Consider the following 17,877-nt stretch of genomic DNA (forward strand, 5'->3'; position numbering starts at 1 on the left):
ACCCAACCCCTGTGGCCCAAATCCAGTGTTGTTCCAATATGTCATGGCTAGTTTCCACAAGACCTGTGCCCTTGTTTGCACATACTTTTGTGCTGATCGAGTGACTGTGCAGTTTGGGACATGTAGCTGTCAGCTTGGATTCGGGAGATAGTGTGTTTGAACTCCTGTCGGCAGCCCTGAAGATGGTTTTCCATGGTTCCCCATTTTCACACCAGGCTGTACCTTAATCAAGGCCATTGTCAATTCCTTCCCATTCCTAGCCCTTCCCTATCCCGTCGTCGTCATAAGACCTCTCTGTGTTGATGCGATGTTAAAAAAATCTTTTGTACTGACTCTACAAGAGTACAACATGAATCTTCCTCTGTTGACAGCACCATTTCTCAACTTAATGAAATCTTAAGTTTCTGCTACAAGAAGTACCTTACATACAATATTATGTTTTATAATTCTCCTATTTCTGTTACGTGGTTCCTTAGAATCTTTTACTATTCTTTCTAATAAAATATTTTTCCTAGTAGAACCCAACATCATCATTCCTCCTACTTTCCTAGCCATAGGTTTGATCCTCGTGTAGCCTGTCTGGTTTAGTGCCATTGAATTTATGACCTGTTAACCTATGGATTTCTCTTACTGATACAAATAGTCCTTCTCAATCATACCCACTATCATTACTTGAGCCTGATTCCCCCAAATGAGTCTGACTCGACTACAGGATTATGCAACTCTGCCATAATTTCTATTGACAATATGGGTACTCAACTTCTTCTTCTTCTTCTTCCTAGTGTTTTCTCGCTGGTGCATGATCCACTGTTTTAATATTGGCTCGCCATTTTGTACAATCTTGGGCATCTTGTAGCCTTTAGTTGAGATTCTTCATATTGACATTTACTGTGTCATACCAGCGCTGCTTTTGATATCCACGTGGATGTTGCCTATTTATTTTGAAGGAGTGAAATTGGCAATTGTTCAAGGTGTGACTGTACTATTGGAGATGCTTTTTCTATTCTCTCTTAGTGGTGGGTGCATTGCCCATTTCATAGTGTTCACATTCTGGAAAGTCAGGGAAAAAAATTTTGGTCAGAGAAAGTTAAAGAAATCGACAAAAAATCGGAAAGTCAGGGAAATCTTTCTCGATGATGGATTTGAGGGGATCTTTTTAGGCTCTAGTCTGTTGTAACCCAGGCTATTGTAGCATTTTTTTTCCATGTATTTTTTCACAAGAAGTACGTAAGAATTCTACAATTTTTGTTGTGCCCTAGTGTCATTTCTTTCAACCATTTTTATGTTATTCTTTTTTATTTCACTTCTAGGATGCTTTCTTGGGCTAACAAACAGTGTACATTTAATAAACTTTGGCTAGACAGTAAAGTGTTTCCCAAACTGAGTGGTTGGTTGGACATGTTGGTAAATGATGAAACTTCAGCATATTGTAAAGTGTGTTGTAAATAATTCAAACTTCGTGTTTGACTCGTTGGCTGAATGGTCAGTGTACTGGCCTTCGGTTCAGAGAGCCTCGGGTTTGATTCCCGGCCGGGTCGGGGATTTTAACCGTCATTGGTTAGTTCCAATGGCTCGGGGGCTGGGTGTTTGTGCTGTCCTCAACATCCCTGCAACTCACGCACCACACATAACACTATCCTCCACCACAATAACACGCAGTTACCTACACATGGCAGATGTCGCTCACTCGCATCGGAGGGTCTACCTTACAAGGGCTGCACTCGGCTAGAAATAGCCACACAAAATTATTATTATTCAGACTTAGTAATATGGGCAAACAAGCAGTCACTTCTCATTCTAATGGACCTACTCATATAAAATACATGAAAGCTAAGTCTTCCCAGCCAACACTGTCTTTCTTTGCAAAGAATACCTCTACTCCATCTCCATCCAGCCAAGAATTAGCACTATATCCACAGCTACAAAGGAATAAGCAGTGCCAGGAACAAGTCAGAGGAGTTTGAAAACTTGCAGTGTGATTAAAGATGACGTTATATCGGCTGAAGCCATATGGGCTCTCCAGGTTATCACTTGAAAGATGTTTCTCAACTCTTGTGATGAAACCTTTGAAGCATTCAAAACGGTGTTCTCAGACAGTAAAATTCCTCAAAACTTTACTATGGACAAGACTAAGGCTTCTGATGTTATAAATAACTGGCTGATGTACCTGTGCTTTGCTATGGGATTCTCAGAAAGATTGACTTTGTGGTTTTCCTAACTGAAAGGTCATTTAAAAAAAAAAAAAGGCAGTAGGAATGTAGCAATTAAAAGCAATGTTATCATATAAAATACACGATCAAATGGAAAACTACATGTTTTCTCACTGTTAACGAACAGTACTATGGTGCCAATCTAACAGTCCAAAGTTCCAGAGCTGGAACGACCAGGCCGCAGACTACCGTGAACACTCTTCTGCCATTATTCCGTTAAATACACACACTGCTCATTCCAATCAGTGCCTCAGAGTAGGGATTGAATAGCTTGAATACTATAATGAACCAGTGTGTTACATACCAGTAGTATCAGAAAATTTAAGAACCAGAGGAATGGCATGCTAAAGAAGAAAGTTATCTAACTCCCCAGCTACTTCCTGCCAAAATTCAGGCAAGCTGTTACACTCGTTACGACTGGGCAAGTTGGCCATGTGGTTAGGGGCGCGCAGCTGTGAGCTTGCATCCAGGAGATAGTGGATTCGAACCCCACTGTCGGTAGCCCTGAAGATGGTATTCCATAGTTTCCAATTTTCACACCAGGCAAGTGCTGGGGCTGTACCTTAATTGAGGCCAAGGCCGCTTCCTTCACCCTCCTAGCCCTTTCCTATCCCATCATCGCCATAAAACCTATCTGTGTCGGTGCGACGTAAAGCAAATTTCAAAAAATACTTGGTACGCAGAAGTAATCCTATATCAGAGATGAGTGGCCACAGAAGACACAAAGCACATCACAACAAACAATAGTCAGTGTAATGTTATTGTTGATCAATTTTATGAGCTTTCTATATTGTAGGCCTTCACATTTAGATTTCTTTCGACTCTGTGATATTAGGGCATCTTATAAAATTATTTATAGTGTAGACTGTAGTTCCTTATTCTCCAACTTTACATACTGATTTTCATTAAATTCTGTTTACCCATTTTCTCGTGACTTGGCGCTGATATTGTCTTAATAACAAAAATACAAATTCATGAATATCTCTGTGATCATAGCCAGTATGGTAACGATGTATAAGACATAAATGATTGGAAATTTAATACTATACTTTAGTTATGTAGTATTTATCGATACATCCACGAATAACGTAAATATTTAACAATTAAATTTTAGCCCTTCTCCTAAACTACCAGGGCCTCTGTGGCTCAGACAGCAGCGTGTCGGCCTCTCACCGCTAGATACCGTGGTTCAAATCCTGGTCACTCCATGTAAGATTTGTGCTGGACAAAGCGGAGGCGGGACAGGTATTATAAATTTACTCATTCAGGACAAATATTTTAAGTTACCTATGGGAATCAACATTCTCCGGCATAATGGCTTCATAAAAAACTTGTTCGAAGGCTAGGTGATGGGAAAGAACGGCAGAGGGAAACCACGGAAGAAGATCATTGAAGAGGTAGTTGAGATGACGGGATGCCAAGGTTATGGAGAGATGAAAAGGATCACAGAGAGAAGAGATCAGTGGTTGCAGCGACAAGGCACAGCCTTTAGATAATGATAATGGGAATCAACATCTATATCAGTTAAGTTTTTGACAAACACAAGATTTCATTTTTTCCAATGAACCTTATCACCTGGTGCATTTTCTTTCCATGGATTACCTTCATACAACTTTCACTGAAGATTACTCTGAAGTTGAAAATTACAAGGCAGGCTGAATGGCTTACACTGTAGGCTTGCAAATTTGGAGCCCAGGTTAGCAACCCAGTCTGATGGTATTTAAAGTTGCTAATGCACAATCAGCCTCGTCTTGGTAGGTTTAATGACATATAAATTAACTCTTGGAGAGCTTTGGCACCTTGGAGTCTTTGAAAGCTATGAAAGTAGTTAGTGGGACCTAAAACCAATAATATCATATTTCATACATGGTTATTACATGGTCATGAAGCAATGTGGCAAATTTCTAGCAGTGTGAGCTGTTGTATCATTTGCTGAGGAAAGTTTGTTTAAACTGGTTCTGAATTTCAATGCTGTTAATTATTAGTGAGCATTAACACAACTAGTTAAATGTCTGTAATGGATCAGCAATACCACCATGGGCACCCTGATCAGTTGCATACTCAAACCTTTGGCCTTTGGTCTTAATTTTATTCACCATTGATGTTTCATGTAACTATTTAGCTATCTATGGTGACACTCCAGATATGTCTGCCTGGTGGGATAACTTAATGTTTTATGGGCAGTTGTTTGGACTGTTGGCAGTATTGAAGATGGTTTTCTGTTTTCACACCAGGCAATTAAGGCCACGGTCGCTTCCTTCCCACTCCTAGTCCTTTCCTATCCCATCGTCGTCTTAAGACCTATCTGTATCGGTGCGACGTAAAGCCAATTGTATATAAAATAATTCTTTGGACTGAAAGGTGATATAATCAGTAGTCTTTTCTGTGGGTATGCATTTTACCGGCCATCCTTTTTTTTTTTGTTAAAGCATAACCTATTTATCTCACTTTTTGGAATGAAATGAAAAGGGGCTGATTTTTTTTTTTTTTTTTTTTTTTTCAGGTAGTAAAGCACATGGTTTATAACATGTCTCTTTTGGAAGAGTATCTGCATATGTGTGTTAGTGGAAGGCTTTTTGTTCTAAACTGTATTATGCTGAGTACTCAGTCTGAAGGCTACCCCGCCTGATGGCCAAGATCATGAAGGTGGTCTGACATCATGGTTAGCCGGTTCGAGTCCTGTTGGTCGAAAAAAATTCACCATCAGAATGTTGACTGGCAGGATAGGAGAGGTGGCGATATACAATTTATCACTAGATTGCATGCCAAAAGGCTGGATTCAGCCTGAAACCTCTGCAGTGTTCATAGGAAGTGAGGGTATATAATGCTATTGGTGGAGATTCATCCGTTGGATGGGGACGCTAAGGCTTGAGCAGGCCCCTAGGTGCTATTTGACAGGAGTAGGCTATGTGCTGGTACCGGGTTTCACCCTCCTCTGTCCTATCATATATCATGTCATTCATTTCATCTCATTGACCCCTCTTATGAGGTTGACGTAAGAAAGGCATCTGGTCTTAAAAACTCGCTACAAAGATTCATCTCAACTCATACCTGACTCCATAGAGAAATGAGGCTAGGGGCCCGAAGGCTGTTTGGATCCTCAATATTTTTGCCATCAGCTGTCTCAGATGACCAAGACATCACTGATGTGGTATACCAGGGAAGTGAGGAGTGAAGTGGTTTCCTGTGCTTTCCTCAGTTCTAAACTGTAACGTACCATTTATTTACTTTTTATCCGCACATATTTTATAGATTTACTGTATCATGAATATTCATAGTTGAAATATTGTGGGGCTGTGTTGAATGACAAAAACTGATTTTTAAATTTTCATCAATTCACAGTTTCACTCATAAATATTTGGTATGCTGAAAGAAGAACAAGCACAAAGAACTGTTATTAAATTTTGCCAACCATTCATGCTGCTGCTTGGCGGTAGCTGGCACTGGCCGTCTGCTGTAGGATGCTGTTGGCAAGAGTGCAGGTGGGTTTCATTTCCTGTTAAATGATATGTAGTACATTGAGTATGGCTGGGTATTTAGTATTCAGTACCTCCATAATGTGAGATAATTTCTGAGAAAAGTTTTCTTGAGACTTTTTGAGAAGATTTCTTTGATTGCATGGTACTGTGTCTTACTGCCATAATACTTTGAGCTGTAAATGGGGTACATTTGGCATTGGTCACTATAGTATGTAACATTTTTCAGCTCAGTTCAATTTGAATTGTGATATTCAGGTGTTGTTATGGTAATCAGTTTTCATCCTTATTATTGTCTTACTTGGACAGTACCAATATCTGTAGTATCTATAGCTAATTTTTTTAAGAACTAGCCCAATTATTCAAACTAACCTCTGTATTTGACATATATTTTTATGATCTTTGTTCATTATTGTCTTTACTCCTGTTTTCTTTTGATACCTGATTTATTCAGTTCATAAACCTGTTTTTACTCTCTCTTAAGTTTTGGAATCCTTTTCCTTGTTCCTTATTTTTGGAATATAATACTAAGAAAGAGATACACCATTGTTTGAAGTTACAGTTACCTATAAGTTTGTGTTTTCCCCTTAAAAGTAGCTGGGGTTAGTTTCTATTACATGTAGAATAGAGTTAAATGAGCTGTAGATTGTATCAGTGAAGGAGAATTGAAATTTTAATTTAAATAATATTGTTTCGGGTATTGTTTATTTTTGTGCATAATGATCTCAAAACATAGCGTGATAACATATTATATATTGGCAAAATAAAACATGCTGTCTTAAAATATTGTTGGCTTACTTTATCCCTTTGATTGTAACAATCCCATTGCTGTTAGTGAGTATGAGTCAAGAAATTCAATTAGGTATGGATCATCCTTTAATTCAGTGTTTACTTAAACTGCTTATTCTATTTATTAAACTAAAGAACAGAAAACTTGATTAAAACCTGTCCAGATTCCCATAGAAACAACCAAGGCTTTATAGAATTTATAATTTTAACCATTATTTTGTTTTTGGTCTGTATTTACCTATATCTAACAACACTGAAAAATCACTGGTAAAGATCTATGTCCGCCTTGTCAGTACTACTAACTGACTAGCTGACACAAACAACACCCCTGCTTTCTTCACTGCAACTAAAACTATATACGGTCCATCTCACCATGGAATAAATCCTATATAATTGAAAGATGATACTAAATTTCTTAGAGATGCAAACTCCATCAACTCTGCTGCAAAGAACATCTTGAAGAACTACTGAACAGGTACACATAAATTGATGACATCTTTAGCCAAATTCCTCAGAGCCCTATACATGACCACCTTGATGAAGCTTTCAGTCTTAGAAGCGAAAATTGCCATTAGTCAATTCAAGAATAATAAGGCATCGGGCATGGATGGGATTCCTGCTGAGCTCTTCAAGAAAGGGAACACATCACCAGTTCACCACATACACAAGCTCTTTGACAAGATATGGTAAACTGGAACCATACCTGGTAATCTAAGGGATGCCTTGATAGTAACCATATTTAAAAAAGGTGATAGGGTGCAATGTGGCAACTGTCGAGGGATATCGTTGCTTTCTGCTGCTGGCAAAATTCTTGCCAGAATTCTGACCAACCAGCTGAAACCACTGGCTGAAACAGTGTTACGTGGAACTCGGTGCAGCTTTAGTCCAAATCGAGGCACAACTGATATGATCCTTGCCAGGCAATTGTGCAGGAAAAATCTAGAAAACAAGGTCAGCATATGTGGCCTTCACTGACGTCGTTAAGGCCTTCGATTCAGTCCGTCAAAAAACTTGGGAGGATTCTATCCATAATTGGTTGCCATTCAAAATTCATACAGATTCTTCAATTACTGCATGGTGATATGAATGGTGCAGGCCTTAACAACATTGGACCTGGAGAACCATTTAAGATCACAACGGGTGTAAAACATGGCTGTGTGATTGCCCCCATATAGTTTTCAATATATATTGCTCTCATACTTCATCTGGTCAAAGACAAAATTCCAAAGGGAGTAAAAATTGTATATAGGACAGGTGGAGGGCTATTCAATGTTAGCAGACTGCGAGCAGACACTGAGGTATCTACAGTACTACTACTATTTTTGAACTCCAGTATGCAGACGATAATGTTATATTGGCAAACTCAGATGATTATCTTCAGCATATCCGAAAGGAACAAACAAGTACCCTAGTGGTGTTCACTCATTTCCCTTTGACTTTCTGGAGAGGCTCTATGACTGGGGTTTGCTCATTCGAGAGTAAACCACTCTGTTCGACTTAATGCTGAGGTTATTAATTGTGGAAAACTTTACTTTCCTTTCCTTCAAGAGCTTCAGACTTAACAGGTGAACCAAACATCTTATTTTCAGTGCCAGAATACTCATGGTAGTGCATTGGGAGAGAGGCAAGAACCTGTATTCATAGTAATCACGTATATTGAAAAGGCATACGACAATGTCGCAAAGAGATCTGGCATTACCTGAGAAAGGGCTGGTAAGGGAAGTCCAGATGTTGTACAGGGACCATATCAACGGATGAATCTGATAAAGTGGATTAAGGAACGTAGGAAAAATGTCCATTGAAGCTGGTCTTTTATTATGAGAACCTCAGTGCTGGCTGTATTAGCTTGCTCGAAAACACTTAGTGCGTCTGTCTTGCCATTTTATTCCTAGGATTCTCCTAATGCAGCGTTGATGTTATTTTTCCAGGTATAGTAAATGCCTTCTGTATGTAACCAAGTTTCATAACCATAGAGTAGAGATGGAACAACGGCAGCTTGGTATAAATACAGCTTAGTTTGAGGAATTCACCATTTAAGGTTAAAATCACCAACCCAGGAGTCTCTGAACCAAAGAGCACTACGCTAACCATTCAAACAAGAGGCAAATGAGGTACAGGAAATGCCTGAAATTGTTGCACGGGGAAATGAGCGCATAACACGTATTTTGAGAAGCCAGCTGTCCAGTTCCATGGCTAAATGGTTAGCGTGCTGGTCTTTGGTCACAGGGGTCCCGGGTTCGATTCCCGGCAGGGCGAGCCGAACATGTCCTCGGACACTCCCGGCACTAAAAGCCATTCGCCATTTCATTTCATTTGAGAAGCTAGCTGTTGAAAATCTGCTGCCATGTCAGTTTTTCTGAGCAGACTAAGATTAGACCCATGTCGTTTCTTTCGCTGTTCAGACGATACAAATATAGTAGGTCGGTTATTGTACATTATACATTTTCCAGCTAACTCATTCCTGGTTGCTAGCATTTTGCCCCAGTGTACTAAGTTGGGCTCATCAGTTAGTAAATAGCACATCTACCAAGACGCATGGCTAGTGTGTACCGTGGAGGCCACTGCGTAGGCAGCTTTTAGCCACCGGCAGTGCCAATGCACTATGAGAGACTTATTCTCATTTTTCAAAAGTTGATGCCTGCCTGGCCATCAGATGATAAGATGAGGAAATATTTGTCCTGAATGAGTAAATTTGTAATGGTATGACAATACCAACGTAGTTGTTAGGTATACTCCTCGCACCTGGCGGCTGAACTTGAGTGATAGCTTGATGGCCAACGCAGTTTGTATAACCACACAGTCATAGATAATTGGATGAGGTGGTATTTACTTACAGTATTATGTTTATCAAAAATACAAAAACATTATGACATTTGTCTCAAAAGGATTCAACTTAATTTGAATACAATAAACAATTTATTTTACAAACGTAAAATACCGAGCTCGATAGCTGCAGTCGCTTAAGTGTGGCCAGTATCCAGTATTCAGGAGATAGTAGGTTCGAACCCCACTGTCGGCAGCCCTGAAGATGGTTTTCCGTGGTTTCCCATTTTCACACCAGGCAAATGCTGGGGCTGTACCTTAATTAAGGCCACGGCCGCCTCCTTCCCACTCCTAGCCCTTCCCTGTCCCATCGTCGCCATAACACCTATCTGCGTCGTTGCGACGTAAAGCAATTAGCAAAAATAAAATAAAAACCAAACGTAAAATTAAGTGTATCCTCCTAATTCAGTACATCATATAATTTCATCATTAGATTGAGTAATCAAATTCAAACATGTTTCGACTCGTTTGAACTGTCTTCATTGAAAAATGGGGGGCGGGGTTGAAGTAATTTACATAATACAAGCTAAAAATGTGCCAAAAAATATAATCAAGGAACAAATAAAAAAAAGAAAAAAAGAGACATGATGGAAATAAAAACAGCATAATATACAATATTTACATCATATGGAGCAATAAAAAACTCACTGCAATAAAGTTCAGTGAAAAGTTAATACAAAACATAACTCAATCTAAAAACTGTGTTAACCTAAGAAGAAAACAAATGATACAGATGGAAACGAACAATAAGTGCACATAGCGAGGTTGCTGGCCCCTTAGTCTAGAAAATTTTGGTTTTACAACAATTCAAAACAGAATGAAATCACTGTGTCGAAAATTCAGGCCGAAAGTCTGCCTTTGTAGAGACACCATCACATCGAATGGCTAGGAGGGGAGCAGGATCGAAAAAGTTTGAGAAACCAAGCCTGAGGTAACGTGCAAACGAGATGCATGTGACAAGTGATGGAAAAACTCTGAAGAAATTTAAAACTTTAGAACAGCAGCATTCTCAATTTCTTCTTAATCTAGCGAACCCATTCTCGATTATTGTTTCACAATGTGGGCTGGTTTGTTTGCTTTATTTTAAAAGGCCAGGAGGGCCGCGACAAAATATGAGAAGTTTTGTTAGAGAAGATGACAGATGCATGGTTAACTGTAAGTGACTGTAGTGGAAACCGTTAATGAAGTTCCAGTCTGTAATGGAAAAAATGAGGTGTGAGAAACAGGTCCACTAGATTGAGAAGAAATTGAGAATGCTGCTGTTCTAAAGTTTTAAATTTCTTCGGCGTTTTTCCATCTCTTGTCACATGCATCTTGCCTGCACGTTACCTCAGGCTTGGTTTCTCAAACGTTTTTGCTCCCGCTCCCCTCCTAGCCATTCAATGTGATGGTGTTTCTACAAAGGCAGACTTTCGGCCTGAATTTTCGACACAGTGATTTCATTCTGTTTTGAATTGTTGAAAAACCAAAATTTTCTAGACTAAGAGGTCTGCAACCTCGCTATGTGCACTTATTGTTCGTTTCCATCTGTGTCATTTGTTTTCATTTGTTTTTTTCTTAGGTTGACACAGTTTTTAGATTCAGTTATGTTTTGTATTAACTTTTCACTGAATTTTATTGCAGCGAGTTGTTTATTGCTCCATATGATGATTTAATATTGTATATTGTGTTGTTTTTATTTCCGTCATGTCTCTCTTTGCTTTTTATTTGTTCCTTCATTATGTTTTTGGCACATTTTTAGCTTGTATTATGTAAATTACTTCAACCCCCCCCCGTTTTCACTGAAGATGGCTCAAACGAGTCGGAACATGTTTGAATTTGATTACTCCATCTAATGATGGAATTATATGATGTATTGAACTAAGAGGATACACTTAATTTTACCTTTGTTAAGTGAAAACCGTCAATACGGAATGGTTCTACTTCTAATATCTTGTAATAAACAATACTGTCTAAGTGCCGTATGATGTTGAAACTATAGATTGTGTGAAAAACACATTCCATTGCAGTGCATGGTTTATAATAAAACTAATCAAGTAAGTATACTTAAATAAATTCACATGGACTTATGAAATAAGTAATTGAGGTAGTGTAACCTATTGAGAGAAAAGGTTGTCTTTTGGGCCCTTTCTTATTCCAAGATAAGAACATACAGAATCATCTTCTGAGGTAATTATTATTTTAAGAGGAAGTACAACGGCACAACCATTCTCTCTTAAAACTAATCAGAGGAAAATTAGAAAAGATCCAAACATTCAAAAAACGAGGGAACCAGCAAAAGAAAGAAAAGGGCGTGAAGGTCTTGCAAACCTGATGATATTGGGATCGGAATAGAACAAGAGCAGACCAAAGGAGGCCATTAGGAAAGACACAAGTGAGGAGACTAGTACAAGTGTGTGGAAACAATGCTAGTCTCAGTTAGGGCCCCTGTGTTTGCAAACCCACGCTCCTAAGCTGCATGCCACTGGAGATGTCATTTCGATGTATCTTGATTAATATTATTAAGAATGGGTGTAATAGACAAAATGGCTCTGCACTAATGTATCATCAACTGGCATAATTCTACATGAATCCCAGATACAAAGAAAACCTCATGACAGCACTGAGAAAATAGATTAAGCTTACCATAGTAACTTCAGCTTCCGGGTGAGCCAGACAAAGCCTTATTCGATTTTGAAGAATAGAACTACATAATGTAGTACTTGTTCCACATCTCTCTTTTTTTGTTTTCTACAAGGGGGATCCCCAAAATCCCTCTTGCTGTGGGTGAGGACAACAATGCATTCACTCTATCTCCTGAGTTGTAAGAGGCGATTGAAAGGGATTATCTCATGGAGCATTGAAATTGGGAGCTTGGATTGGTGACCGTGAATCCCTAGCTGAGTTTGGCACTGTTCCCACTGATTTGTGCCAGGCTCCCTACCTTTATGTCTGGCTTTCTGTGGTCAAGTCTTATTCTCTTCCGACCTGGAGGGTAATAGGTTTTCATTTGCACACCCTTTGTGGCCCTTCCCTATCTTTTGCAAAGACCTTCTAAGGGTCTAATTGCCTCTATTTTCCCTCTGATTAGTGTTAAGAGAAGATGGTTACTTGTTTATACTTTCTCTTAAAACATTAACAGTCACCATCTCTACAGCCATGAATTCAAAACCTCTAGTACCTGGGGGCCCAATGATGATAATGGTGATTATTATTATTGCTTTAAGGCGCCCAATTCCTTTTTGTCACCTCTGAATAGGGCAGTAACCGAGGTAGTGTACAAGGGGATCCCGAGTAGTATTTCTTCCGCTTGTGTCAGGCTTTTCACTTTCATCTTTCCTATTCCAACTTCCTTGGTCAATTGTTCTCTTCTAACCCCAACATTATTAGGTTTGCAAGATCTAGGAGATCTAGGGAGTCTTATATTTTCATGTACTTTGTAGTTACTTTGTAGTCCTCTTTCTTTTGTTGATACTTTCATTCTTCGAAGTGTTGTACCTCAACCATTCCTGTGGTTAGTGTTGAGAGAGGTTAGTTTCCCAGTTACACTTCCTCTTAAAACGGTAATCACCACCACCACCAACAAAAACTCCATGTTCTGGCTGAAAATCTTTGAATCAAACACAGTCAGGGCCAGGAAGGTAGTGATCACACAATCCATTCTGCCTCAAGGCTGTGATTTCTGACAGAACGCCCCCCCCCCTGTTGCTGCATTTCCTAAGTAGCAAAAAGGTCAAGCAAGACAAATTGCTCTTTCTGTCGAGGTACTGTACCCATAATTCTGCCATGCTAAATATTACAACTACGAGTGCAACCGTAGTTCTTTATTGCAAGCTCGTCACACGTTCCGTGGCGTGACAACTCATAGTGGGGAGTGAAGTGAGCAATCAAACATTCGAACGAGGTCGGAACATTTCGGCAGAACTCGGATAATTAATAATGAAATTCTAGATAATAACCCTCATTGCGAGAGATTTCGGCACTATCATTAACAAAGAAATAAGTAATTAAGCAGTTTAGGAAATATTTGATGAAGCGTAAGTCCACAGGGTGGAAATGTATTTAATTAGGGCTGGAGAGAATTAGGCATCTATGTAGGCCGTGAGGAGAACACATGTCAAGGATAAACAGTAAAAATGCGCGGCAAACCTAAAGCACGAAATTAATTAATTACGCCCGTTAAAGTAATGGGAAAATCAGCAAACAACACCATTACTGGAAAATTAGGTGGAATTTTCGGGGTGAGTTGCGAAGAAATCGGTCCAGTGGTCATCAAATAGTATGATTGCACCACAATACATCACGCTAAGCAATGCGTCCCTAGAAAGGCTTTAAATACCCCTTCCTCAGACAGCAGCTGGTTCGAGGGAGAATATTTTTACCAAGTGGTAAATGGTGAATGAAGACTAAATTAGCTATTGATACAGTGTAGTTATGATATCTACCATGATCAGTAAACAAAATCATTAGTTAAATTATTATTATAGGGTTCCTGAACTTCTCAAATGGAAACAGCGAATTCATAGATAATTTTCCTGAATTACTGCGGACGGTGTATTTTTGTAATCAGTAAAGGGGAACTAGACTGGCGTCGATAAGTTTCTGGTTTCACGGTCAGTCATATCTTTAAAAACACTTGGCAAATGGAGAGTTGGAAATTGCCACCAACTGTGAGACTTGAGTTCTCGGCAAGAAGCGAAGTGGTTTTCACTGATATATGTGTCTAGAATAATTTATTATTTACGTGTGTTCAATCAAGTAAAGTTCAGGATCTGTGTAATTATAAGTAATGTTTAAGAGAAGAATGTGCTCTGCAATTATGAGGGGCTAAATACGAGATTGCTGGCGTAAAAATGAGGTCAAGATAATGCCATGCCCACGACGCAGTTACAGGTCTGTCTAATTAAAATATCATGTTTTGTAGTTAGAAATGTACATGCTTGTCCCGTTAAATTAATAAGTGGTGTGTGTGAAATTAAGTGTATTGCAATGTTGAGGCGAATTATCTATTATTTATGTCAGTGCGCGAGACTTTAAAATGTATTTAAATTTATTTAGAAAATTGTAAAAGGTGAAGTTTTAAATATTGTAATGAAAATCAATTAAATCATGTTCGGGCCGATAAGTTACAATAATGATAACGATAAAATAATCGTTTTGAGTGCGATGAGTCGAATATCAAATTGTATTATAATAATAATAATAATAATAATAATATTCACGTCAGGATAGATTTGAGATGATAAATTATGTGTTCAGCAGTAATGTCAAGCGAGAGTTGCGGTTTATATCGAAATCCAGTGAAGTCTGATGAAGTTGGCATTTATTTTGGGAAACTTAAATTTTGTGACACCGTGTATTTGTGATACAGAAAATCACGGTATGCTATTTTGCTCTTGAGGCCAGGAAAATTTAGAGAAGTTAATTGTGAGATCGTTATAACGTTGGTTGGTCATGGGATCGCTTGTAGTTAAAAAGTTTCAAACAAGAAGAAATGGGTTATGATGGAAATGAAATATTATGGGGCTGATTAGGAAGATGTTAAAGGCAGAGTAAGCCTGTATTTTATGAGTGATGTATAATGAGCAGGACGGTGAGAATAAGAGGCCATGTTTGTGACGGAGAGGAATTTTTGTGACATGGTGTATGTTAAGATGTAATATTTTTGAGACAGGCTGTGTAAGATGAATAATGTCATATAGCAATCCAGAAACGTTGATAATTTTAAAGGTTGTCAAAACCAAGTGAGCACGTTGTAACGCCTATTATAAGTACAAGTATATGTTCTAGCATGATTACTATTTTATATGAGACCGTAGGCCATGACAGTTAAGTCTAAGTGACGGTTCTATTTGATACCAGCGAAGTGCATTTTGGGATAGCAGACCTCACGAACAAAATATATTCTGATGCAAGGTCAAGATAATACTTGATTATTGTAAATTGAATTCTATTCTGTATCTTTACGAGACGAAATTATCGCTAACTAGAAACATTGCGGGTGTGAAAAAATGAATTTATAAGAATGATAGTTTAGCTTGAGTAGATTGATGAAAAGTTACTTCACTGGACAGTTTGCGTTGATACCTGTTTGGAATGTTAACATGAAAGGCCAGTTGAAGCCTCACACTTAAGTTATGCCGCGATATCGTGATGGTAGTGATTATTGTTTTCTGTGATATTACGTAATATCAAATGAGAGTTGAGTTTATTTTTATTTAGCGAACTTCACTGCATACATTGAGATGGTATTGAGGAATAGATTAAACAATTCGGACTTGTTGTTTAATTTCTATTTCACGCTTTATTGTAAGAAATGGACACAGTTATATTTCCAGATTCGAGTTCATTTTGTTGCCAATTTCACTTCATGTGTTAGAGTTTCAACGAGGATCAGATTTCAATATCCGGGATTGTGTTTAAAGTTTCGATTTCGTCTGACAGTATAAATGATGTGTAGATGCCCTAACCTTGGCTCAACGATAGATTTAGGATGCCGCGCATATTATGTAACTTAAGGATGCGTAGACACTGTAACGTTGGCTAAACGACAGGATTAGCGTGTCGTATGTACATAGTCATGTCATAGGTTAGTCATTTTTGCGAATCGACTTGAACGATGTTAGTGTTTGCAGTAGTGGATACGAATGTGAAAGGCATTAGCAGGTACTATTTAGGCCATGTTTCGGCATCATTCTTACTAGCTAGATGATGCTCCCATAATAGCGTTTCATCAGTAGTGGCATGAATGCTATGGTTGTCCCTAGCTAATGGAGGCTGGTCTTTACTGCTTAGCCGCGCATATTCAAGTTCGACGAACTTGTTTCATATTTATTTTATATTCTTTACTTTTAGATTTATTGTTCGGATGTCCATTATATTTTGATAATGCCGTGTGTTGACACTTAGTTGATTTATGTAGGATTTACACTACGAATGCGGTTTCGATTCGTCAGCTGTTAATGCATTTTATTTTCATTTTTCGGTATTCACTATTTTATATGAGACGTTGATCTGCTCTATCATTTGTAGTTTAGTTTAATGGGACAAGTGAAGGTACGCAGATTTGTAACGGCAGTCGTAGTTATAGAAAATTGGAAAGATTTCCTTTCTTATGTTTTACCATGACGAATATAAGAACCAAGTGTGATGACTCAACTGTTATAGCGTGGTAGTTTGTGGACCCACCACTGGGAGCACTGCAAACGTCGGTGTCCAACACGTGCTTCAATAGACCGGCAAACCATGTGTTGGAAAGGGCGGGAGATGTTATTGTGCGAGATATTTCAAGTCAACAAGTTGAATTTACTTTGCTTTCAGTTCCTAAACTCAGTTCATTGTGTGTTGAGCACTTAAAGCACGTGTGTTATGTGGCCTGATTAAATTAATAGTTCAACATGCCGTACTGTTTTGTGCCTGGCTGTAAGTCAGGCTATGGTAGAGTAGTTAATGGTATAAAATTATTTTCACCACCGAAGGATAGAAATAAATTTGAAAAATGGGCCAGAGCTATTCCACGAAAGGAATAGTAGAATTTGTCAAGTTCATTTCTCTGATGATTTGATAGTAAAATCAGATAACTTTATAGTGAATGATGAAAAAGTGGTTATGCCTCGTGAGAGATCGAAATTACGTCCAGGAGCAGTGCCCCACATTTTCCCGAATTTGCCGAAATACCTTTCAAGTGAGATTAAGTCCCGTGAAACTCCCAACAGGAAAAAAAGAATCTAGACACCACTAGGAGAAGAAGAAAGAAGGTTGAAGACGGGAGTGTAGCAGCAAGTGGAGAATTAAAAGGTCAGTCTAATGTTGATCAAAATTTGGGTTATTCTGGTGTGCTTTCTGATGCCGAAAAGACAATATTACCGCTCAAAAGGCGCCTAAAAATGCTAATCGAAATTTAAATCGAGCTAGATCCAGTCTAAACTCAGCAAAATCGAGAATTAATTTATTGGAGAAGCAGGTTAGAAATACACAGTTCGAAACTCTTCGATTGAGAAGTGTTTAGTTAACCATTTGGCTGGGTACGTTGTTAAGCACTCTTCTAAATGTATTAAGTGTTCGCCCTGTGCCCGTTCTCTACGGGATAATAATCATAGTACATTTTCAGTTCTCTCCGAAATAAAATACTACGGTTCAAGCAATAATGAAGTGTTCGTAACACGCCCTTCGAAAAGTATATGTGACATTCTTTTCCAGGCCGAGAAAGTATTTAGTGAAAAATTGAACTCAAAATCGATGTGGAGCGAAATATTTTTTGATTGTATCGATTCTATAGACAAAATTTCAGTTGATCCTTCAGGTGCTGGCTGTTGTCTTCGACATGTTATGGATATAATCCCCAGCCTTGTTTATCATTATCTGAAGTGCCGATTTTTCTTCGGAGTAAAAGAAATCCGGCGAGATTTACAATCTCGAACATCCGCCAAATCTTCACGCAAGCTTTCGAAAGTCCAGTAACAGACAAACTGAGATGGTAAGTAGAGTATTACCTTTAAATAGTTCAAGGGTGTTTTTTTAATATGCGGGGAGTTGTGTTATTTATGTATATATACACTCGAGTAACTTGTGCTTTTCGCAACATGTGATGAAAGTCGTAG

Source organism: Anabrus simplex, chromosome 7 (assembly GCF_040414725.1).
Source record: "Anabrus simplex isolate iqAnaSimp1 chromosome 7, ASM4041472v1, whole genome shotgun sequence".
Taxonomy (NCBI): Eukaryota; Metazoa; Arthropoda; class Insecta; order Orthoptera; family Tettigoniidae; genus Anabrus; species Anabrus simplex.